The sequence below is a fragment of the Callithrix jacchus genome, chromosome 16, assembly GCF_049354715.1.
Source record: "Callithrix jacchus isolate 240 chromosome 16, calJac240_pri, whole genome shotgun sequence".
Lineage (NCBI taxonomy): Eukaryota > Metazoa > Chordata > Mammalia > Primates > Cebidae > Callithrix > Callithrix jacchus.
In genome coordinates, this window is record NC_133517.1 from 61,872,338 (window position 1) to 61,899,806 (window position 27,469).

At 37.1% G+C, this 27,469-nt stretch overlaps 1 protein-coding gene across 21 annotated transcripts in view; it reads right to left on the reverse strand.

The window, feature by feature from the left end:
* The window catches only part of KHDRBS3 (KH RNA binding domain containing, signal transduction associated 3), a 196,766-nt gene that overhangs the window by 138,978 nt on the left and 30,319 nt on the right, over positions 1-27,469 (reverse strand). For 2 of the 21 annotated variants that reach the window (XM_078353126.1, XM_078353125.1), the window contains exon 2: positions 142-184. The exons of the other annotated variants lie outside the window; for them this stretch is intronic. The gene's annotated coding sequence lies outside the window, so the exon portion shown is untranslated. The remainder of the gene's footprint in view (positions 1-141; positions 185-27,469) is intronic. 21 annotated transcript variants of the gene reach the window in all.

Consider the following 27,469-nt stretch of genomic DNA (forward strand, 5'->3'; position numbering starts at 1 on the left):
AATATTTTACATTTAAGACTTAAAAAAATTTTTTTTAAGCCTGATGCCGTATCAGAAGCATAGAGGTTTGCAGTTACGGGGCCTAAAGCACCACACGACAATGCAAAAAGCCTTGAGCCCTACTGCTGGAGCCAAACACACCTGGTTTAAATCATGGCTGCTATATTTTCTCAGGTCCTTGTGCCTGCCAATATAAAATTCAAAACTGGTAAAACTTTTGTTGTTTTTAGTAGATGCTGTTCAATCAACAATTTGCATTTTCTACTTGAATGAGGATTATTACTAGCTTAATTTTTTTAAAATCCATAAATATACAAGGCACAAAAGTGGAGAACTGTACAAAATGACCTATGAAATCTTGAGACAGCTGTCTCAAGGATTTATGCTTGTCCCTACCTGTGAATTGCATATTAAAAAACCCCGGCTACCACCCCTCTCATCTTTCCCAAGGGAGGAAAGATGCTTGACATCTACCAAGATAGATGTGACCCTCTAGTTAACCAGAGCAAAGTGAGGCCACCAATAGAGAAAACCCAATCAGATTTTCAAGGACGAATGCATGGGGGATTTGACTTGCCCTAATCCCCAGATTACAATTGGTACCAAACAGCTTAATGTACCAATACCATCTCCTAGCTCAGAAATAATAAGCAAATGTGTGATTAAGGTTTTAGATAATATAGGGGATTAAAATGCTATCTTTTCAAATCATATAACCAAACTTCTCTCAGTGCAGAAATCTTGTTTTCAGTAATAACATCTATATTGTTTTTTGTTTATTTGTTTTGCTTTGGTCTAGTACAGAATTTCCTAAGCAATGGCCTGTTTCCTTTTTAATGTACCAGACATACTAAAGTCCACTAATCTTCTGAGAACAGCTAAATCATCTTTGGATTTAAATGAGTTAAGTTTCCAATATAAACATTTTAGTAATGTAAAATTTTTAAAGGAGCTTCATTTCTCTCACAGAATTAAACATACATAGATTGTTATTTTTCCTTTGTTCTACCAACTTCATTTCTAGAAATTCAACCTACATATATACTTAGATGTAAAATATTATACACAAAATTATCCACTACATCATTGTCTTTAATATTAAAACACTGGGAACCACGTAAATGTCTATCAGTAGGAGACTGGGTAAATAAGCTCATGCATACCCATAGAATAAAATGGCATGAGGCTACTGCACAAAGTGAGGAAACTTCATCGTCTCACAGTGAAAGATCGCTATCAAATGCACTGTTTACACCACACATAATATGTAAGAAAAAATGTTTAATTTACGTATATACACACAGGTAAATCTCCCTATTGATATACAGTTATATACCATGTAATAACATTACAGTCAACATATATGACAATGGTCCTGTAAGGGTATAATGAAGCTGAAAAACTTCTATTGTCTAATAATGGCTTAGCTGTGGTAGCCTCGCAGCACAAAGCATTAAATGTTTGTGGCAATGATGGTGTAAACAAACCTTCCGTGCTACCAGATGTGTAAAAGTGTGTAATAATGACCCAGACCTTCATACTCACCCACCACTCACCCACTGACTCACCCAAAGGCAACTTCCAGTTTCATAAGCTACAGTCATGATAGTGTCCTATGCAAGTATATCATTTTTTATCTTTTGTACTACATTTTTATTGTGCGTTTTCTATGTTCAGATAACACAAAATACTTGCTTTTGTGTTACAAATGCCTACAGTATTCAGCATGGCAACATGTACTTTGACTTTGCAACCTGCTGTCTAGGTTTATAGCGTAGCAGCAACAGGCTATATCACCTAGCCTAGGTGTACAACAGGCTGCACCTTCTAGGTGTGTTTAAGTGCACTCTGTGATGGTCCACAACAACAAAATCATCTAAGGATGCATTTCTCAGAACACACATCCCTGTGGTTAAGCAACAAAAGACTGTGTAAGAAACTAGCTATCTATTTGTCATGGAAGGAATAAAGTGGATAAGATACAGAAATACTTTTCACTCTATCTCTTTTTTGCATTGCTTTAAATTTCTGAAGGATGTGAATAGTTTACCCATCTAGAAAGGCATGCAGGGTCCAGCAAAGGAAAAGAAAAAGAGACTATATATGTAGAGGGTGACCCAATGGGGCTACAGACTGTACACAGGAAAGCAGCAAATTTGTGGTGACACAGCTGGAAGGGCCAAAGCAAATATCCATTCTGAGCTCACTTCTCCCTCATGCCAAGCTTCTGCTGGTGACCACCAGTGGATAGCTCTTAACCCATCTCAAAGCCAGAGGGTAAATATATCGATGATACAGGCCTTCTACCACGCATATCAGCCTTTGGGCACACAGCAGAGTAGGGAAGGGTAGAAAGAGGACCTGATGCGGCAAAAAACAAAACAAACAAATAAGCAAAAAAACCCTTCAACCCTACATCTTCAGCAAACACAAGGAAGCTTTTAGTACCTCCTTTACATACAAAAATATCCATCTAAGCTCACCACATACAAATTTACACAGCAAAATACTGAAAAACAAAATTATTTTAGAAGTCACTAATACCAGTAGAAATTAAATAATAATTATTACTTTGTTGATGATGACTCACCAAACACAGGGCTGTGTGTTTGACTTAAATTATTTCTTTCTCCTAACAAATATATGATCTGCCACCTGCATTAACAGTGAGATCCTGAGGACTGAAATGGTTAAGAAGTTTGCAAAGGTTGGAGAGCCAATAGATAGCAAAATCAGAATTCAAATCTAAATATATCTGACTTCAAGCTCATACCTTTTTAAAATTGTTATTTAAAAAAAACACACAAAAGGTAAATTCTTAACCATTTTTAAGTGTACTGTTCAGTCCATCCACACCGCTGTACTTTTCCATGTCACACAACGGAAACCCTATGCACATTAAACTACTCCCCACTTTTCCCTCTGCCTAGCCCTTGGTAACTGCCATTCTATTTTGTTTATATGAATGTGACTGCTTAGCTGTGTCATATAAGAGGAATCAGGCAGTATTTGTCTTTCCATGCTTGGCTTATTTCACTTAGCATAATGCCCTCAAGGTTCATCCACAGGGCAGCATGTGGCAGTATTTTCTTACTTTTTAAGGCGGAATAATATTCCACTGTAGGTACAGAACACATTTTGTTTGTTCATTCACTGGTTGACAGACATTTGGAGTGTTTCCTCCTCTTAGCTACTGCGAATAATTAAAGACTACACCCTTTAATCTCTTTTTTCCTTCTTTCCTGAAGCGAGATGTGAAAATGTTCTAAAAGCTGTAAATCACAAGTAACGGATGTTCTTAATGTAGCCACATCTGCTTATCCCTTCACTTTATCCTCCTACAGCAAAGTTATTCTGTGAGAATAACCTGGTGAAGCTATTCACAAAGTGAAGGGATAACTTTAAAGATCACTGGCGATCTTCACTGACCTCCAAAAGTGGACTTAAAGGAACAGCTGTAGAAATTCTGTGCGGCATCAGGAGCAGTTTCTAGGCCCAAATCCAAATGAAAATGTAAATTCCACCAATGTCAAAATAAGCAAATTACAGAGTAAGTGAGTACAAAGGAGTCAAACAGAAGCAATCTTTGCATAAAGTAGATGAAGGAAAAAAAAAGAAAGAGGGGTGGAGGAAACATGACTATGGCTTTTTAATTGCTAAATCCTAAGATGATGAAATCAAAAAATATTCCAAGGTCTTGCATGGTTATCCCCCAATGCAACTGGCCAATTTCCATAGTTTCAAGGTAAAAATTGATACTCTAGTCCCAAAAATTAAAGAGACAAAAATAATGGCAAAAGGATCCACTTTCTGCAACCAAGACACCAAGTAGTAAGAACTTTCTCAGCAATGAAACTAAAACATAAAACCTCAGAGAGTAAGAGTCTTGGAAATAATTCGGCCACACTCCAACTGCTGGAGTTTGAATCCCTGCTATGGTAATTAATGATACAGCGGTCAGAAAGTAACTTAATCTAAGTCACAATTTCCTCATCAAAGAAATGCAGAAATAACAGCATCTGCCTCATAGGATTTTTATGAGGATTAAATAATTTAATATTTGCAAAGAATAACAATACCTGGTCCAGGAAAGTTCTATATAGAAATTTGCCAAATACTGTATGTACCTATACTAGACGGTAAGTTCTTCAGTCTTGAGATTTTATCTAATTTAACTTTATATCTCTTGAGCAATCTAGAAATTGTAAGTCTGTGTCCAGTTCTTAATTAAAACATTGACTACCCCTTTCCCCCACAGATGGATTGATAATAGCCTTCACAATGACCTGTTTTGCTGCATAAAACTTGTACCGTAACAGAGTGTATTTTCATATACTCACTGTTCACACTTCTGTGCCCAACAAGATGGTAAGCTCATGGAAGGTAAGAACATCTATTTATTCATCTTTGCTGTATTCTAACACTTAGCGTAGTGATTTAGGGTAAGGGCTGCATAAATGGTTATTAAATGGTTGAACAAATGAAAGAATGAATGTTTAAAACGATTGGAAGGGATATAGTGAGTTTGTGAAGAACTAGCTAGCAGTCACTGCTGAAAAGTGCTCTTTTAAAAACTGTAACTTGTTTTTAAGAGCTATTAATAAAAGTTCAGAAAAAGGTCAGAAAAGGGTAACGGAATAATTCAAATCAGCCTGCACAATGACGTACTAGTGTGAAATTAATAAAGTCAATAGTGTTACCCCATCCCCCTTTCCAAACACCTTAACTCTTGTGTAAACTTTAATTAAAGGACAGGCCTTGGCCTGAATCTATAATAAAATAGAAAGCTCATATAAGATGCTCAACACTCAGAAATCTGTTTCAAAACAGAACAGTGCAGCTGGAGTATTTAAATTGTTTTTAAAAGAAATATAAAGAGTATTTGCAGCCACTGCAAACTCTACTGGACAAATTACTAAAATATTACTGTAGCTACTTGTCTGAAAAGGAATTTTTTTAACCTCCAACATGACAAATGTTTTCAACAAAGAATTGTTTTACTTAAGAAATACAAACCTAACTGAATACTCATTACATTCAAACCAGAGTTGAATACACTATAACTACCCAACTAGACTGATTCATACAGCACCTAATCTTGCAAATAATATTCCATGAACAAACGGCACAGTAGAGTAGAGATACATATTACTGTCTAATAAGGACAAATAAGCTCATCATAAATACACATAAATATACCTTCTAGCGAGAAAGAAACAGTTGATACTCTAAATATTACAAATGCTTAGAAAAAACGATCTTTATAAACACAGAGCAAATATTTGTACATAAAATGTTCTTAAATATACATACAACACCTAAGATTAAAACACACACACACAAGAAAATGACAGTCAAATTTCCAAAAAGGAAGACAGGAGGAAAAGAATGGAAAAATCACAAGGAGGTAGACGGAGAGGGGGAGGAATTCACTAATTAATTCCACCCATCATGGCTAATTAACAAAAATATTACAATGATATCAGCAGCTGTAATTTACTTAATGACTATCTTCCAAGTAGTTAATCTCTGTAACACTGCTGCAAAGTAGATATAATGTTCATTCACAGAAAGGAAATGCCTTTTTATAGAAGTCCAGTGACTTTTAGATAGAGTCCCACATCCAACAGAGATTTAGGATTCCAGCCTAGGTTGTCTGATTACTATGTTCATGCTTCTTCTATTCTCTTAGTATTACTGTAGCAAAGAGATCTTGATTTGGGATGAGAAAAAAATGTTTTGGATTATTACATTTTGGGGAAACTCACCAAGTTGTTACAAGTATCAAAAGATATGTCCATGAACTTGCTTTGAAACTACAACACACAAAGCAAATATAGGTTATTATGGTTTACTTAAAAATACAATTCCTAGTTTCTGATGGTTTACTTATACTGTTAAGGAGGAAAAATAAAAAAAAGGCCAGTACACGGAGATGGCTCATACAGAAGCAAACTGAAACCCAGCTCAGAGTGAATGGCCACAGCTTAGGAAGAGAAAACGTAAGCTTAACCAATGAGAAGGCACCAACTAACCCAGATGTAGAGACAATCAAAAACTATCAACTGGCCAGGTGCAGTGGCTCACACCTGTAATCCCAGCACTTTGGGGGGCCAAGGTGGGTGGATCATGAGGTCAGGAGATCGAGACCATCCTGGCCAACATGGTGAAACCCAGTCTCTACTAAAAAATAAAAAAATTAGCCAGGTGTGATGCTGTGCACTTGTGGTCCCAGGTACTCAAGAGACTGAGGAAGGAGAATCACTTGAACCCAGGAGGCAGAGGTTGCAGTGAGCCAAGATCATGCCACTGCAATCCAGCCTGGGCGACAGAGCAAGTCTCCATCTCAAAAAATCAAAACAAAAAAAACAAACATCAACTATCCTCTAACTAGGGACTTTCTACTTAAACCAATCAAATATTTTCTTTATCTTGCTTCTACAAACATTTTATAAAAGTTCTGTCCTCACTCTCCTTTGATGAAATCCTGAACCACCTGAGCTCTAATGCTGCCCAATTCACGTATCCTGGTCTGCTCAAATAAAGACATTATAATTTCAATGGGCCTAGCCAGGCACTGTGGTTAACACCTGTAATTATGGTACTTTGAGAGGCAAAGCAAAGAGAATCACTTGGTCCCAGGAGTTCAAGACAGCCTGGGCAATGTCTCTATAAAATATAAAAATAATTAGTCAGGCATGGTAGTGTACGCCTGCAGTCCCAGTTACTCTGGATGCTGAGGCAGGAGAATCACTTAAGCCCATGAGATCAAGTTTGTAGTGACCGACACCTGCACTACTGCTCTCCAGCATGTACAACAGAGAGAGACCCAGGTCTTTGAAAAAAAGTGGGGGAAAAGAAAAGCTCAATGTACCTAAGTTTATCTTTAAACAGCTCTTATAGAATGGATTTCAAGAAGAATTTATGACCCCAAAATGATTGCAGAGAACCAAGTCCAGATACATTTCCAAATTCCTAACACTACTCAGAATTATTATTAAAATCTTGTAAAATTCTTTTTAAGAAAACAAATGCTACCAGTGTAGCATTTATCACATTAATATCTCCTTAATTACATGCAGTTCTTACAAAATGAAAGGCATTATGACAGGAAAGAGAAACCCAAAGATAAGACATGGTCATTCAATGCCTCAATGAGATAAAAATTTATCCCATAAACAAGTGGAAGTACTAAGAGGTCTTCACAAATGAGTAGGTTACCGGATTTTGGTACTATATCCTAACAATTTTAAATAAGTTCATAAATTTCAAAGGCTTGCTACAATTTTAAAATGATAAAGATCAAAGAGTAGAAATTAAAGATGGAATGTCTTCCCTAAAACTGGTAGAAGGAATCTAACAAGTTGAATAATTATCATATTCTAGACACTACACAGGAGGCTCTCTCAACATTCAGTCCTCGTAACTTCTCAGAGTGCTGGGAAAGAAACTATCACTCCCTTTTTCCTACACCTAATTAATGGCAGAGGTAAAGTTCAGTTCCAGCACTGTCTGACTCTCAAAGGTTTAGCTTGTTTCCCCAAATACCACATTACAAAATGCTGGCTTCAAAACAAAATGAAACCTTTCAAGAAACAATTGAATGAAATAGATTGTTTGACCTCCAAAAAATATATGTAATTTTATAGGGATAGTCAACTATATTCATTTAATGACTCCCATTTACTAAGATACATAACGGAAGCAACAGAGGAACTCAAAAATATGATAAATGTACAAAAGTGCAAACTAAGTTATATCATGCTATTATGCATAGTGGTGAGGATGACAAACGATTGAGATTGAGGTTCACCTACAGTATTATTGGTCCCAATGGTGAATATTGGTGAATTCTCTTCTAATGACTCATTTTTATCTAGTAGTGAGGAAAGTTTGGAAATAAATATTTACTGAAACTGGCTAGAAAGATTGGCTAGGTTTTTACTTAAATCAAAAACGACAGGCAGGAAGGTATACCTAAATAACAGAAAAAGAGAGTCTAGGAGTTCCTGTCTTCTCAAACAGACCAGTCTCTTAGCTATTTTAAATAACTGAGAATTATTCTTAATATAACCCAATGCATTTATCAAATAAATATTCAGTAAACCCAGAGACTAAATGAGGTAACTGGTGCACTGGACTAATTCAAGTTAGTAATGACTTAAGTCACTAACTTTTGGGATGAGGGGATGGGAATAACTATTAAAGGTTGAAAGAGGAAAATCTACATTTTTAGTTACACCTATGGGTTAAACCACATTTCTCACTTATAATTGCAAACATCATTAAGTATACTGCAAAAGACCAGCTGCCTTAAACAATTATCAGGCTCCAGAGGTCACCAATTAGAATCCTGCAAAGATTTGAATTTAAAAAGGTTTTATGATTAGGTGAAGTAATGATCCAAGAAAGAGATTAGTTTTGTTCAGACTGCACTCATTATAAAACCCATTTCCTCTGTGTGAAGATTCAATGTCTTTCTCATTTATCCCGCTGGCATTATCACACTTTGAGATAGAAATATGACTGTACTAATGATATTCAATAAAAACCATATAATACAAGCATTTTATTCTCGATTACTTTCGTATCTAAATAGAACTACAAATGAATATTTTTACATTGGTTAGATGGACACTAATACATTGACACTATTTAAAGAAAATTCAAAGTAGGATTTATCATTCTATTTCCATACATTTTTACGTCAGTTTCCTAATCAGTCCCTATTTACACAGTAAAGGCTCAGAGTAAATTGAGGGTGAGGAAAGAACCTTCGGACATTAAATCATATTTTTTGTATGATGATAATAAAGGGGGTCACTTTTCTATAAAGAATTCTACTCATACTCAACGTTCTTCTAAGCCACGTGAAAATGGCCAAACAGGCATAAAACACTTTTGAAAAGCAAAATACAATTACAGCACTCATCCTGTTACTCAGATTTAATCATGATAGAAAATTAAGACTCTGATGAAAAATCAAATTGCACAGATTTTAATGGTCACAGCCTTTGTGGAAATGAAATATCTTGGCATAGATCTATAGAATTATTGAAAATGAGACCTATCTTCTCATGTCAATTTAAAGACAGGGAGCGTTATACATACTAGGTCACTCTCCAGTCACATTTCTAAGTTGCTCTGCCTAGGAGTCAGATGCTATCTCTTCACAGTGGACATTCCCACTGGGGGTTTCCTCTAAGGGATGTTGTCAAGTTAAATATAGACCTTCACATTCTGAAACAAGTTACACATTAAAAATAGGTAGGAATTTTGTTAAAAATAAATAAATAAATAACTATATCAAGGCCAGTCAGTGGCATTTGTTTTCATTTTGTCCTTCAACCATAAAATGTTTAGTTAAGGAATTACGCATTCTAAGGGGTTCCACTTGCCAAATCTACTGAAAACAGACTGATCTACTTGAAGGCTGAATATTCATTCACATGGCCTGTCATTTCGCATGGACTGTCTGGGCAAGCGAGACAGAATCAATAATAAACACAGAGCTTTATTTAACTAAAACTAACAATAAGTTCCTTAGGTGAATGTCTGACTACCTTCTATTCTTATCTTGAAAACAGGAGGTGGAATAATTTGATGATCTATATTCCACATGGTTGGCCAACTAAGATAGTAACACTAAGACAAATAACATGGAATCTAGAAAAGTATTCCACTAGATCCGTTTGGAGAATTTGCCAATAATTACAGGAACTATGGCCGCCGGCTCACCAAAGGGCCATGATACATAAAGAAATATATAATATATCTGCAGTCTCCCTATGTATTTGGGGTGGGCGGATAATCAGGAAAAAAGATGTCTACAAAGGCTCCATAAAAGAGGCAATAATAGAAAAAAGTTGAAAAGCACTGCCTAGAAAAGCCAGCTGAAATAAATGAAAATGTTTATCCAGTATAAATTATTTAGGAGAGAATAAAACTTATAATACAAACAGTTTTGTATATGACGTTAAAAAAAGGGTGGGGGAGGGTGTAGATTTAGTCAGTAGTAAAACCAACAGTACAATCAGGACCAAAGACAGAAATTATAGAGAAAAGAGGTCCAGTACAAACTACAGAGTTGATGATTCTAACAATAAATTTGACCAAAGATGGAACTAACCATCTTTAAAATATTTTTAAGTTCAGCTGGGCATGGTGGCTCACACGTGTAATCCCAGCACTCTAGGAGGCCAAGGCGGGCAGATCACAAGGTAAGGAGTTTGAGATCAGTCTGGCCAATATGGTGAAACCGTATCTCTACTAAAAATAAAAAATCAGATAGGTGTGGTGGCAGGCACCTGCAGTCCCAGCTACTCAGGAGGCTAAGGCAGGAGAATCGCTTGAACCTGGGAGGTGGAGGTTGCAGTGAGCCGAGATAGCACCACTGCATTCATGTCTGGGAGACAGAGTGAAACTCCATCTCAAAAAAAAAAAAAATATATATATATATATGTTCAACAATAGAGCCCTGTCCAGCATAGTCTGACAGGATTGTTACAGAAGAAAGGATCCAATCATCTGATGGCAGATTGGACTTGGAGGTTCCTTTCAACCCTGAGATTTACACACATTTTATCATTTGTCCCACTGACTATCTTAGACAGGTAAAACTGTGTTATTCATCATCTAATCCCCAGGCACTAGTTTTGCACCTTAAATAGAACACATTCAGAAATTTTTGTGTATTTCAGTGAAGATAAGTGAATAAATAATATGTTTTATAAAAAAGCACTTAAGAATACAGGTTTGAATTAATAAAAGTGGACGTTATCCTTCATTTCCACAAACAAACCATCTATGCCAGTTATTAAGCTAAGATGGTCTCTTAGCTCCACACCTAGCCCTCTATGCTGTCCTGGAATGCTTGGCAGAGATCCTGAAAACCTCATTTCTCCTCTGCCAGTGGCTCCCTGTGAGCCAATCAGGAATGTGAGGTAGGGAGCCTGTTCCTTCCCATTGTGTTTCCAGTTCCTGGCAGCAGACCAGAGTGATGGTTCTAAATACTAGCAGTTACAGCAATGTTTTACCTTACGTTCCCAGAACCACGCTCACCACACCTCCTCAGCAAGCCAGGACCCATTCCTCAGAGGTCTGAGTCCCAGCCCTGTGAGGACCCCCTTCAAGCTCCGGAGGTAACAATACTAAAGGGGTCTTGGTCCGACTTCCTCCAAATTACTTCTTTTTCTTCTCCGCCCTCGAGGATGATGGCTTGCTGCTAACCCTACGTTACTATTTCTGTGTCGCTTCAGTATTCCCCATTTGCTTTTTGGGTCAAGCAGCACCTTGTATATAATCTGACTCTCAAAAGTGTTGTCATTAGTCTAAACTTTGCCACAACTGAACTTCAAGACCTTGGAAAGCGCCTCTCTGGGCCTCAGTTACTTATATGCTGAATGCTGTCCATATGCACACAGATTAGATGAGTTCTCTAATTTTATGCATACTGAATTCCTGCTATTCGATCCTCTCTGCTAAAATATCTGGCATGATTTCAGTTTACCTGACTGATATACCCTCTTGGTAAATTCATAAAGTATTCTCAGCGGTGTGTCTGCTTGAGAAGTACCTGGGAATCAGCAGGCAGGAAGTCTTAAGTATAGTGTGCCAGGTACCAAGCTAGGCCTGAATGAGTGCTCTCAAGGGGTCCAAGGACCACAGGCAGGTCAGGGAAATGGTAGACAGGCCAAAGTTTTGGTGGAAAGACCAAGACTCAGCACTGGAGATGCTCTGGCAAATCACTTGGCCTCACTGAACTCTAGTTTTTCCATGCATAAAAATGGGTGAAAATGTAGGCATGACGCAGGCATGTGTGACCCATCCCCGACTCCTAGGGCTGAAAATCACAAATCTAATGGCATTGAGGTCTTTCTAATTTGTTCCCTCTACTTCAATATTGCTTTTGGAAAACCAAATAGCTAAACTTTTTTAGGATTGTGATTTACTAATGGAAATAATGCCCTAAAGAAAAGGCAAAACAAGTTTTCCTGGACAGCGGCATATTTTTTTGCAGCATCTCTTTGAGCTGCTGAGAAGGCTTACTCGCTTTCATCTTTGGTCTCGACTACATCTTGAAGAGCTGAGAGCAGAGGATAAGTGAAGTACTGTTATAGCGGTGTGTCTGCTTGTTACCCACTCCTCCCCCAGTATATATCATCATGATGGCCATCAAAGTTTGGGAAAATGGCATCTGTGTAATGACATTAGCATAGATGTTCTCTATACAATGCAACCATAATGAATATTCCTGGAGGCGAAATTATCTGAACTAAATGTCTGATTTCCCCTGTGAAAAGCACAGGAAGACAATATAATCTGGGAATATGCAACTGCAGGTAACATTTACCTTGAGAAGCACACCTATCAGCATTCCAATTTGAGTAACATAGAGTAAATTTCTATGAATATATAACCATTCAACACATTATTCAGAGGGAAAGTGTTTATCATCTTCAAAACATTTGCTATTCCAAGAACTAATTAAGTTTACAAACTGTGTTGTGAATACCAGAAGGCAGTAGATGTACAAATCACATTGTTAATTATGCCTCTGACAAAGAAACTGTATTACAGGTTCTACATACAAATGCTACAACCAGCCAAGTTCTTTCAATTCCATGATTTCAAGCTTGGGAACAAATGAAGCCAAAACCGGAGGCATAAGATGAATGTAAAATTAAGTTGCTTAGAGGGAAATGCAAAAAGAGCCCTAAGTGAATGCTTAATCGAGCTATTTTGTCACCTGTTTTTGCTGATGGCACTCCCAGAACAGCATATTAACCTACAGCCACCAGACAAGCAAAACCGTCTAGCTTTTTTGACACCTTCGGTAAGAGAGCCGAAATTAATAATGATATGGAAACAGAAGCATAATTTAGTGAGACTTGAAATAATAAAAACATGAGTTCAAATAATAGGCCAGCACTTACTTACAGTATGACACCGAGAAACAAAGATGCGAGTCGGAAGCCTCTCTGTCCTCCTGACTATCACTTAGCAGATTGAGGTCTACCTCTGGAGTCGTGATTAACAATGCTTACTACAGCCTATACTTCTGCATATTTATGAGAGCTAATAAAAGGCTAATAAAATTTAAATATGAATATAACTCGAATTAAACAAAAAAAAGATTAAAGTATCATTATAGTAACTCCAAACTCTCTTGACCAGAAAACTGATTAACTGTAGCAGTCCTACCATTGAGAGGGGTATGGGCATGGTAAAATTACAAGAATTTTGAACATGAAGTTGGAGGTTCTGGAACTCTTCTGTCATAACTTATACTTTGAGTTTATTTAGGTGAGTTACTTAACTTCTCTGAGACTCAATTCTGCATCTGTAACATCTGTAACATGAAGATCACCTATTACCTCACTAGCTGAGGTGAAACTAAATGAGATCATGGTTTAAAAAAAAATACTTTCAGAACCTGAAAAAGCTACTCCTACATCAGTGTGACCATATCAAGGGTCCCAAGGCAATTTCAACCCAGGAGGCCACGTCTAATTAACAGATGTAAGTACAAGGGTCATTACAGGGAACCCTTCCAACTAAACCAGGGCTACAGGGTTAGGCCTCTGCAGCCTGGCTAGCTCTCTAAAGCTCAGAGCTTCAGGGAAAAAATATGTTGGCTTCCCTCCATAATACAGTGACGGCAGCAGGTGGACAAAGCAGTTTCCGTAAAGCAGTTCAGAGAACTGTGCATGTGCCCAAGGTCTACAGAAAAATGTACTTCTGGAACAACCTAACATTGAAAAGTGTTTTATTATATTATATACAGGTATATTTCTGTATGACACTGTCCACTATATTATTTCTGTCATACAGTCATACCACACGTGCAGTGATTGCCTTCATGGCAATCAAAACATGAAGACCAGCACTGTCCAAAATAACTTTCAATGATCACAATGCTCTATGTCTGTGCAGTCCAATATGGCAGCCACTAGCTACATGTGTAGCTACTGACAACTTGAAAGGTGGTTAGGTAATCAAAGATATGAATTTTTAGTTTCATTTCATTTTGATTAATTTAAATTTAAATTGCCTCATGTGGCTAGAGGTTACTACAAAATACATCTAGAACACACGTAAAAAACAAAAAGGAAGTGAAAAGATATGACCATCAGAAAGAGATGCCACTGAAACTGAGACATTTATTCTTTCATTGAGCAAGAATTTACTGAGTGCCTACAATGTGCTCTCATATCTCATAACACACAATGATTCTAAGCAGCAGCTCGAGGGGATGGAAAAACCACACATGGACTTTGGAGACAGGCATCCCTGAGCTCAATAAATGGCAGTTATGTTACCGTATAATATGATGCCAGCCCTATATTCTCAAGAAACATATATTTAATAAATACTACAAGAGGATACTCACAATGTCAAGTATAAATTGCAAGCATTTTATGAAAAGTACAAATAAAGTATTACAATATATGTATAAGATAAACACTTCTAGGTCAAAAGAGCCAGGGAATCTTCAGAATGAGTAATATTTTAGCTGGGCCTAAACAAATGGGCTTGGATATGTGGAGGGGGCATCATATGCATAGGGAACAGCATTGGCAAAACTTCAGAAAGATATCCATGTTCTCAAAGAATACAGAACAGCAGTGTGACAAAAGCATAAGGTACAAGGGGAGAGTATCAGGTGTAGAAAAGGTAGACAGATTGGGGAGGGCTTTTAAAGCTATGCTAAGTTCCTTTATGACAGGACTGGGAAGTCTAGGGAGACATTTATATAGGGTGGTATCAGGAAGATTCATAGCTCAGACACAAAACTGCACCTCACGGCAATGCCCTGTGGCTGTTCTGTCCTGATGATTTAATGTCAAATGCTATTGATATTAAGGTTAAACTAACTTTATCAAAAAACATCATCATGAGACTGTTCAGGAATAAATATATATATATATTTTAAAGTGTTATAAAATCCTTTACAAGTCTTGCAACTACCTATGTCAGTGGAGTGAAGCAAATTAAAAGCCTTCAAGTAATGCGTGCAAAAAGCGCAAGATGTGATAGTCTGAATTCAGTGAAAGAATTCACACATTGTAAAGCCAAGGACTAAAGAGTGCAAAAAGTGAGAATTACAAAACAACAGCATCTGAAAATGTCTTCTGGTGATTACAAGGTCATTTGGCAAGGACAAGGCTTCTCTTACGACTAAATGTAAGACATTGAGGAAAATTCTACTACATGAGATCTGTGAAAGAAGAAGAACAAAAAATCCCTGCACTCAAACTTTTCTGTAAAATAGAAGAAAAAATTAGTAACCTACATCTTTGGATAACTGGTAAAAGCTATCAATCTTACTGAAGAATGGGTAAAAGTTTATGACTTTATGTTTCTTTTCCTCTAATCTCACTTCCATCTCAAATCTGTTGAATTTGTTTTCTTTCAAATGTATTCAGATATCTTAAGCATTCTTTGATACCTTTTAAGTTTCTCGTTTGTCAGACACATGATTCTTCAGGAAATAATTTTTGCAACTCATAGAAACAATATGCTAAAAGAAAAAAAAAACTTTGTCCAAAACATAATATATCATGACTGGTATTTTCTGAAGCCCTTGAGAAATCTGAATGCCAAAGCATCACACCTTTATGTGTGCTGAGGAGTCACCACTGGGTAAGTTCCAAGACCTTCAATTCTAAGAAAACATAACAGAATCAAGAAAAGGAGCTCAGAATTCAGCTATTTTGTTTCTGTTTGTTTTATGAATTAAACTCCTTTCAACCATAAACTGTTCTAGCTATAGTTTAAAGACAGGGGAAGATGGGAACCAGCATTTCTTGAGAGCCTACGAAACAGCAGACAAACAATTGAGGCAGTTTTCAATATAACATCTTAATTAACCTTCAAGGCAGAGAGACAAATGCAGGATGGTCTTGTCTTTCCCTGCCAAGTTAAGTGAAACAAGTAGTTACTGAATCTGTATCTGATTAAAAGTCCATGTTTTTGGTGAAAGCAACGGTCACCACATTCTTCAGTGAGAATATTTAATTCAAGCAGGATATACTGAGTATGTTTCCACTAATTCCTACTTAATCATTTTACTCATCTTTCACAAGCACTCCCCCATATGAAATTGTTTAGATCCGTCTTACTCGTGGCTAAATGCCAGCCCTCAGCAGAGCACCTTGAGCATGCCAAGTACTGCATGAAGAAATGGATACATAAAAGAATCTTAAACCATCAGAAGGTATGAGATCCCTTTTGGTTTTTGATATAAACTAGTTGAATGACCTTAACTAAACCACAAGTTCTGAGCTTTTTCATTTCTCCTAGGAAGTATCTTCGAGCTCCATACCTCGCCCTACCCAGCCCAGCCAAGACCTGTAGTTAAGAGCAAACCACCTTCTGTGAAGAGAGTAAGGTGGACCTCTGCTTCCTTTCCAGATAATTCCTCTTTAGAGTGGCCTCTGTTCTCCCCCATTTAAAAACCTATTTCCTTTATCTTCCATCAGCCCTGGGAGCTCCGCAAATCCTTCTGATAAATCTGTTTGGTGTTTGGCCAAAGTCAGGTTCTATTCTTTGGAAACAAAAGACTTCAAGAGGCACAATATGAAGCAAACTATGTGCTCCATTATTACTTCTAACCCCTTTAGTTTAAAAAAACAAACAAACAAAAACCAAAAAAACAACTACCCAGATCCTGGCTTATGATACCTCACAATGAACTGAATTTTCTCTCACTGACCTCTGACCTCTGTACTAAACTTTTATCTCCTCTTGAAATCCATGTTTTGGGGGCTAAGTCTATCAGCAGGTGCAGCGATTGTCTGGGATCAGTGACATACTCTCTTTAATTAATTGAGATGAAAAATCACTAAATAGGAAAATGCGATTTTCTATTTTAAAGTCCTGAAGGTAACTGTAGCCATTATATAGTTTTAACTCCCGTAAACTAGCAACTGTAAACTGTAACTGTAATAGGCTAACAACTTGAAACTTTATTTTACATGTCACAAAATAATTTTATGTTTTATTTTTAGTTTTGTGGGGCTAAAAGGGGGTAAGAACTCCAGCATGGAAATGATCAGATAAAGAAAAAATGAGATTGCTTAAAAATAGTTTTCATTTTCACCTGACATAAAAAGTATCTTTGATCAAATAAAAAGTCAAAGCAATCTCCTCTTTCCTGGCAGGGTTAAAAACTCAGGAAGAGAAAGTAAATAAGATAAATGCCTTTAAAACATTCTGATGTTTCTAGAGTGAGAATGAATAACTTAAAAAATGCAATGAAAGAACAAACTGAGACGTGCAGATAATGTGTCATACAAAAATGCTGCCTGCTGGCTATATCCCACATCTAAGATTTTACATCTCCAAAAAGAGGAAGTTAAAATGAAAGACCAAGTTCCATATAAGAGCTGCAATTTGCATTTTGTATAGATAAAACAACATACACACATGTAGCCAAGTCTACCAAGAGTTTTAATAGCATTAAGGTGGATTAGCAGAAAGAATGACTCAAGAATAGGCAGAAGTGGATTTAAATTGCAGCTCCACCACTTAGCAGCTGCAAGACTTGAGCAAAATTAATTTCTGACATTTTGTTTCTTTATTGGCAAAATATACACAATAATATGCTTAATGTACAGGAATGTTGTAAGGAACTAAAACAGAAAACAAATATAAACAATGCCTGATAGTCAGCAGATACTGGTATTACCCCTATGTACTGTCATTATATTGCCCATATGCACATCGAAATGACACATACAATAAAAAAGACACTGAAAATATCTATCTTCACAACGACAACTGCACTCTCTCATGTTTCTTTCTGCCATATTCCACCTTGTTTACCTGTATAATCAGGTGCCTGCCCACTAGAATAGGCACCCAAACTGACCTTTGGTTGTAAGGTATGAGAAATATTAAGTCAGTCAATTCTAAGAGTATATAAAATGAGCAAAACCACTCTGAAATGGATCTAAGTCAAATTTATAGTAATGTAGTTTTTTTTTTTAAACAATACCCAGTTTTGTCCAGGACAGGTATGTTTGTGCAATGCTTCCACAGCACTCACCACAGGTATTAGTGCCATCTTCACACTTGATTGTGCGTGTGGGAGCCAGATCAATGACTTTCTTAATTCTGCATCCTTTGTATTTCAGAGTACCTATTTAATATGATTTAGATGACTAAATGAATGATTAATCTATGTATACTTAATGATATTTTAAAAAAGAAGGAAAGACTTTTTGCCATGACTTGAAATCATTTTCATTCACTGATTTATTGAATGCCTCTAATATTTTGGAGACTATACGATGGCTGCGGAATTCTTCCAGAAACAAGAAAAAAGTTTGATGCTCAAGAAACAAAGCAGGCAGGGAAAGAAGCCAGCAGGAAGATAACTATAGCAAAGGTTAATGAATGTTCTGACAGGTGAATACGCAGGGCCATGAAATCCATCAGCAGAAGGGCTCAATTCAGTCCTCTTCAGATATGTAAACTAAGATATCTTGAAAAGTTTTCAACAAAAGAATTATGTGATCGGGTCTGGTTGATAAAAGATCACTCTGGCCACCCTAGGGAGGAAGGCTTGCCTCGTGAGAAGCAATGCAGTATGGTGGGTGAACCACTTAGGGGACTGCTGCTGAGGCATTCCTTAATTAAACTAAAAAGCTCTCTCATTGTCATCCACAAAAGAATCCCCAAGGAAAGGGTCTTTTATGTACTAAAGCTTCAATCCCTTGTAGCAGTGCAACATAGAGAGAACATAACTGGATTTGTTGTCATCTCTGAGACTGAGAATGTCTTCTAGCCCATTCATCCCCATCATATAGAGGCAGGCATTGTCCTTTAATGAACACATTAGCTTGAGAATCGAACCACCAACCTAGGTTCACGAAGCAGCATAAAGGAAGGAAGGCACAATCATGCCATGGTAATTTAGTGCAAAAGGACAGCTCTGCTTCATATTAATGTAAATCATCTGACAGTGATCCAATTATTAAGAGAATAAGAATATATTTTGGAGAAGTCAAATGGAATAATACAAATAGGCTGTCCAACTTCTAGCTTTTTACGATCTAAAATAGGTAACTTATTCACTTGGTTAACACTTTATTCATATGCAAAAGGAAGGAAAATAGTATCTACATACCATGGTTACTGAAAAAATTAAATAACTTCAGTGCTTAAGGAGCACCTACTAAGCACAGTGCTTGACATATGGCAGACAGTAATAAATGCCTGCTGTTTCAGGTATTTACAGTAAAACTAATTATCAATATCTTTTGATATATTATCTTTTTTGTCCTAATCACCTTACAAATTGTGCCTGTGACTCCACCTTCATGCCCAAGAAAAGAGTTTTCTGGTATGACACTTCCTATTAGTAAGAGGTCACAAGAGATGCTTGTGATGTTTGTAATAAAAGGTGTTAAGTTTGAATTCATGCAGAAAAGAAACATTTACAAACCCTGTAGGCCTTGAAAACAGCCACTAAAATGTAGCAATGAAGAAGCAAAAAACACAAGCAGGGGCTGCTGAAGTATGAGACAAAAATCTCCTTTTCAGAAATACTCTTTTAAACCTGCCTTTAGTACCTATGGAGCGTTTCTGACATATCCACGGTTAACAACATAGTTGATTTTCATTCAGAGCTGTCCGGGAATGGAGTGGGGATATACAGACTGGACAGTACCACTGTGCTCTAAAGGCCAGTATGCCTTGTAAAATAGTGAAACCTTGTTTGTGCTCATCATCATTCAAATGACAACGATGGTCCCAACTTCCCTCTGTTACTCCTCCCAAGGAGAGGGGTGTCTAATTCACTTCCCCTTCAGTTCGGGCTCACTTTAGTGACTGAACCAATAGAATGTGGCAGAAGTAGCATTCTGGGACTTCCTTGTCTAGATCATAAGATGCATTTCGATCCTGTCATAGCCTCTTAATTGCTCACCCTTGGAACAGTCCCTCTGGGAACCGTGCCCCTGTGCTCTAAGAAAGGCAACCCATAATAAGGCTATGGGCAAGCTATGGGCAAGCAATGGGCAAGGTATTTGGCCAAGAACTCCAGCTAAGTCCCCAGCTGAGTTTCCATCCACTGACCACCAGCCCACAAGCAGCCATGGGAGGACCCATGCTGAGTGTCCAGCCAAGGTGGGTTAATACAACACTGTTTTAAACCACTTTGTTTGAGGTAGATGATCACATACCAATAATTTATACATGTATATATATATATCCACAGATATGTACGTGTGTGTATGTATGTGTGTGTATATGTATGTATGTGTGTATGTGTGTGTGTGTGTGTGTGTGTGTGTGTGTGTGTATATCTCAGGATATGGAGATTTAAGTTAAGAAATTGCCAAGGCAGCCATGTGCCTCAGTATTAAGTAGCCTCCTTCATGTTCAGCCTTGTGGATACTTACAGATTTTTTTTCAAACCCCTATACTTATTTTTAAAAATGCTTCTGCCAGGCATGGTGGCTCACACCTGTAATCTCAGCACTTTGGGTGGCCAAGGCAGGTGGATCATCTGAAGTCAGGAGTTTGAGACCAGCCTGGCCAACATGGTGAAACCCCATTTCTACTGAAAGCACAAAAATTAGCTGAGTGTGATGGCACATGCCTGTGATCCCAGCTGCGGCAGAAGAATTGCTTGAACGTGGAAGGCAGAGGCTGCAGTGAGCTGAGATCGCACCACTGCACTCCAGCCTGCGTGTCAGAGTGAGACTCCATCTAAAAAAAAATTGCTTCTGAAGTGTTTCCTTCAAGTCACTGATTTATTCTTTTTCTATTTTTTTTTGCATGACCTTTCCCTTTCTCTAAGTTTTCCTTCCTACTTCTGCTTTCTCAAACTAGATCCGTGCCCACACATCTCCACAGCTGTAGTTAAATGTGTACCTCGGCTCAAGGGTTCGTGTGCTCTATCTCCAACACAGCTCTTGGCTCATCTGCAGAGCCTACTTTTACTTCCCTGGAAGGGCACACATATCTCTGTAGCACATATTTACATTTCAAAAGGAATATTTAGTTGCTTAAACTACAATTTCTAAAATATTAAAAATGCCACATATCTATACTTAAAACCAAGTAACTTACTTCCATCTCAGACATTCCTTCCTCAAATTCTCTAACCACTTCCAGAGAGGCAAAGATCTCTTCCTACACCACTCTTCTCTACTCTTCACCACTCTTCTCACTCCAATTATCTACCTATCCACCCAGTGTGGCCCATTGACCTGGCACTGAACTGCAGCTAGAAAAACAATGATGAAAATAAGCCCCTAACCTTTAGGAATTTAGATTTGGGTAGCCTAAACAAACTTTTAAAGAAAAAAAATCATGATGGAATATGATATGTGAAATAAGAAGTTGCAAAGGACCAACAGACACTAGGAGGAAGTGGGAGTAAAAGTGCTGTTTACTGGCACAAATTCAGGAAGGAGAAAGTATCATCTTCTGACTGATATCATGTTCTGCCTGATATAACTAATTCTTGTCATGATATAGTTCCTCTACCTCTAATTCAGCTATTCCTGGGAGCCCTAAAGGTGGACTTGCATTTAAAGGCTTACCAAGCTGAGATTCAACTTCTACTTAGGATTCAGAAAGCAGAAAGAGAACACAGCCTGCCCCATAATAATGACAAAAAGTTGGATAATTGACAAAATAATTTTTGAGCTCATCAGAAAGCTAAGTCACAAAAACAGGTGGGATGAATTCTAAAGCCCCGCCAAAGAGAGACAGGACCCAAGAAATGCTTCACCTTTGGCAGAGCACAGAAGTGGTAGCTACGAAAGAAAGCAGGAAGAAAACAATCAAAATATTACCAAATCCTCAGAGGCTCCATGTGGGCTCCTGTAATCGTTTGAAACACCTGGGAGAAAACACTCACTCTCCAACATTTTCCACAGGCTTCGACTTCGATGCTCACAAGCAAGACTAGGGGAGGAGCAGGAGACTTAAGAGAGCTCCTCTAGGTGGTACAAGTGGGGATTAGAGCCCACTGGGAGCCAGAGAAGAAATAACAACAACAAAAAAAACAAAAACAAAAACAAAAAAACAAAAAAAAAACACCTCTGCTTGCATTATCACAGACCCTCCCTCAATCAAAGCAAAAACCATTTGCCCCGAGGGCAAGATAAGAAGCCCTCACAATCAATGCCCTCCTCTGCCTCTCCAGGTTCCAGCCAAGGGGTTGCAACCAAAGCCATAGGTAACCTGGGAGAGACAGTGGTGGTGGCAGAGGGGACGAGAAGACATTCTCTTGAACCTACTGTGGAAGATTTAAAAACCTACCCTGCACACACATACAGCACCGACACTAAAGGCATCTGCCTCCAGAGGAAGGGCAGAAAACCAGCTTGCTCAGGATTCTGCATTCATAAAAAAGGTTCAACTCAATGATCTAAGCTGACAACTGAAGATACTAGTAAATCAAGCTCAAGAAACAGAAGAAGGAAAACATAACGAGTGCATATGAATGAAATTACAAATAGAAAGCATTGGGAAGAAATAATAAAACCAGAAGTCGATGCTTTGGAAAGCTCAGTAAAATAAAAGCCTCTGGCCAGACTGATTAAGAAAAAAGAGACTAAAGAATTAATAGTATCAGGAATAAGAGTGACACCACCACAGATCCTACATTCACTATAAGAGTAAGAGAATATTATCAAGTTATACAGCAATACATTTGATCATTCAAATGAGATTATTTCCTTAGAAGAAACAAATACCAAAGCTCACTCAAAAAGGAAAAGATAGCAAGAATAGCCTTCTATATATGAAAGAAACTGAATTCATAGTTTAAAAGCTTTTCTCAAAGAAAACTCTAAGCCCAATGGCTTCACTGGTGAACTGTCACACATGTAAGGTAGAACGATAACAATTCTACACAGTCTCTTCCAGAATAAAGAGTGAACACTTCTCAACTCATTTTATTAGCCTAATACCAAAATCACAAAGTTTTACTAGAAAAGGAAAACTATATACCAACATTCCTTGTAAAGAAAGATGAAAAATTTCTTACTGTTTTTCACAAATTGAATCTAGCAATACTTAAACAGGATAACACATGATCATCTAGTGCAGGTCACCCCTAGTAGGTGACTGGCTTAATATTAGAAAATATTCAATGTAATTCACCACATTAACAGACAAATAAAACTTTATCAACTAAAGAGATGCAGAAATATTTTAAAATATTAAACAACTATTATAATAAAAACTCACAGCAAAATGGAAAAACAAACTTCTTAAACCTAATAAAGAATATCTCTGAAAATCCCACACATACGACAATTAACGATGAAAGATTGCATGATTTTTCCCCATGATCAGAAACAGGGAAAGGATGTCCTCTTTCACCATATCTACTCTACAATGTAGTGGAGTCCTAGCCAGTACGATAACAGAAGAAAAAGAAATGTAAAAGTAATTCAGATTTTTGGGGGGAGGGGAACACAAACTGTCTTTATTCACAGACAAAAAGATCTAGAAAATCAGGCAAGGTAAAGTCCATACTAGTAACAGGCACGTGCTACTTCATGATGGGGATCTGTCCTGAGAAATGCATCACTGGGCAATTTCACTTCTGCGGGAACATCGTGGCATGCACTTACACACACCTAGTGCTACAGTCCACTACACACCTAAGCTATATGGTGTGGGCTCTTATTCCTAAACTACAAACCTGTACGGCATGTTACTGTACTGAATGCTGCAGACAACAGCAACACAACGGTACTTGTGAATCTAAATCCAGCCAAACACAGGAAGAGGTACAGTAAAAATATGGTATGAAAGATAAAAAATGGAACATCTGTATAAGGCACTTATCATGAATGGCGCTTGCAGGAGTGGAAGTTGCTCTGAGAGCGAGTGAATGCAAAGGACATCACCTACTGTAGCCCTTGGAAAACACTGTATACTAGGCTACACCAAAGTTATTAACAAATAGTTTTCTTTCTTCAATAAATGATTCACATTAGTTTACTATAACTTTTTTATTTTATAAACATTTTTTAACTTTTTGACTTAAAACACAAGTTGTATATCTGTACAAAAATTTTTATTCTATAAGCTTTCTTCTATTTATTACTTTTAGTTTTTAAACCACTTTTGCTAAAACCTAGTATAAATACACACATTTAAGTCTAGGCCAGACACACATTATCTTAACATACACACATTATCTGTCCAGCACCATGACAGATATGGTGGAAATTTTAAAACAAAACAAAAAAACCAGCCCTATCCCCTCGGAGTTTAGAGTGTAGCTAGTAAGGCAAACTTTGAAAGGAGTTGGGGGAGGGGTTGGGCAGAATTACCAAAAAAGAAAAAAATCCTCTAAATATATTACTAGCTAACATTTGATAATAATTTTAAAATATAATCATATTAATAGCTGCTACCATTTACTGGATGGTCATTCACTATCAGCAGGTACATTATGAGGCTTTTACACACAGTATTTCCTTTATTTTTCAGAAAAATCAGAAGGCTCAAAAAAGTAACTAATCTAACATTGCACAGCTAATAATTAGCAGTACTGGGTTAAGAACCAAGGCTTAGCTGGGAACAAACACTTAACAGCCACTCAGAAAATGTTTATTAAGCATCACAAGCAAGGCAGGAACTACCTTGATGTTGACTATAGTAAAAATCAAGCCCCTTTTCCTTAAGTTATGACGCCATACAACACTCATATCGTGGATGCTGTTTAGCAGCTGCAAATTGAACATCTACTCTTTCTATGCTTCCGGTAATAGCCCGACTCCCCATCAACTATGAAATCCATACTATAACTATCAGTAGGCTTGCTTCCTCATCTTGGTCTATTTCTCAACCACTCTATTGTTAAGGATGGCATAATTTTTCAAAAGGATTACTGGAACTCGACTGAGAATTGCTATCCTTAACTTTCTCTCATCTCTAGACGATGAATCCAAACAGGAGTACACATAAGAGCATACATTTTTTTAAGAAAATTTTTTCTCGTAATAAGCAAATTCAAGAAGTAGGTCTGCAAACTTCTTGTCTCTCCAGGCTGCAGTATCTACTCACAATAAGACAGTTATTTTAAAAACCCAGTAAATGAAATAAATATGGTTCCTCCTGGAACTTATCATGCATACCTGACAATGCTACTTATTCAATAATTTGGCAATAACAATCCAACGTTCTAAAAAATTCATTCCCCGCTTAGTTCTGCTTCTGAAATCAATATCGTGGTAATCTTCCTTTAAGCAAAGTATGATGAGTATCACTATCAGCACATGTACCAGTTAAAATCAAATATATCTAACTATATAAAATTATATATCTATATATAAAATATATAATTTTATATAGAACTATATAATTTTATATAGAACTATATATGCAATTTTATATATAAACATATTTATATATTATACAGAGATGTTTTCTGAATACTGATGTCCCACATACACACTTATACATACACATATACATACATACATATGTAAATATGCACATACACACACAATATCAATTTGTGAAAACATTAAAACTAAAATTTTTAACAATGATTTTTTAAAAGATATAATTTTTGAAGCACCTCTGTGTAAGAAGACCTAATCATTTTATAACAATCTCTTAAATCTGACAGTTACGAAGATTACCCCACTTGCTTTCAGAGCAACATCCACATTCCATTAATCAGTACAGATACCCAGGTGGAATTAACCAAGTTGAACATTCTCGCTCATCCTCTCTCCCTTCCTTACAGCAGCCATCCAGTCATAACTCTTCATCATTCCAAAAGCCACCATGGACTATCAGGGCTCCATGACCGTGTATATGCTATTATCCTGCCTCCCTTTTCTCTTTCCATCCCATTTATACTTTGTACACAATCTCAAATGCACCATTCCTGTGACAACTCCCTCCAAACATACCCATGAATTAGCTGTGCTCTCCAAGGGCTCTCTTCAAGGGCTCTCCCACACTTGGGCCACGCTTCCACCATGACAGGATCACAATGGTAACACTTTAATCTCTTAACGTATTTTTCATGTCTATGTACATCTTGAAAGCAGAACATCATCTTTATTCCCCTCTTCTCCTCTATCTAGCTCAGAACAGTCTCTACTACAGGAGGTATTAAATAAATTCACTTACTCCACAGACATTTAAAGGCCACCATGTGCTAGAGAACCGACAATGAGCAGAAACAGACACCAGAATGGCCCTTCTGGGAACCAGCAGCACCTCTAAGCTTCTTACTAAGTAAGTAGCTTTATCAGGCATACATGATAGGTTGCAGGAGGATCCACATTTCTTTCATTTATTGAGCTGTTAAAATACCTTTCTTTTTGTGAACAGATACTACAGCCTAGCAAACATAAGAAGTGTGTATTCCGTAATGTTAAATACAAATGATGTCAAATAACAAATATACTTAGACACTGAATATAAGACATTTAAAAGATATAAAATGTTGAGAAAAAATAAAGAAATATAAAGAAAAGAATAAAGGAAAAAATTGTTTTAAATATGTCTAAAGGTTAAGGGTCAAAATACGTGACAGAAAAGAAAAATCATTTTGCCCAAACATTGGCTCAAACCATCCTCTTTAAGAAAATAAGAGTCTTTTAAACATGTATCTTTCATCAGCTATATTTTTTTAAAGTGAGTATTTGTGTGCAGTATGATTCATGTTTGATCTTATCTGATACAATATTTCTCCAAATCAATTTCTGTCACAATTAAGCATGTCAATTTATAATGAATGTACACAACACCAAGGAATATTATTCAAACTGTTACTATACTGAAAACATATGGGAGACAAAACACGAAACATACATATCTAAATATGCATCCATTCCATATAAACAAATATTAGTAATCCTTTCCAATGGAGCTGAGGAAGCCATTCAACTGGATATCAGACACCTGGGATTGAAAAGAGTTCTTCCACTTCACCTGCCATATAACCCTGCTAAGTTATTTAACCTCTCTGAGCCTCAGTCTTTTCACTTAGAAAATGAAGATAGCATCTGCCTTGTCTACTAGCAAACCTCTAATCTGTGGGCTGTGTGCGAATTTCCCTTACCTCCCGTTTATCCATGAACTGGAGCTCAGATGAGAGCCTAAGCCAAAATACACTACTACTTGCAGGCAAAGTGAGCTACCACCTATATACCATCAATTCATCCAAAATGTTTGTTATTTTCTAAATGTCAAGTACTGTGTTGACTGTTTGAAATCAAAAGTGAGTAACACAAAAACGTTTCCTTCATAGAGCTTCCATTCTAAGGAAAAATGGTACCTTTAAAGAGAAAAATAAATGACTAGAAAAGTACTGGAGAGAGACTCACTCATTACCCCATCTCACTGAACTCTTCTACTTTGCTTCTCAAACCGTCAGACCCACATGAAGAAGATGAGTCCAGGAGTGTCTTGTGACTTTCCCACTCTCAGAAAGCTGAGTGGAACACAAATGGAATGCACAGAC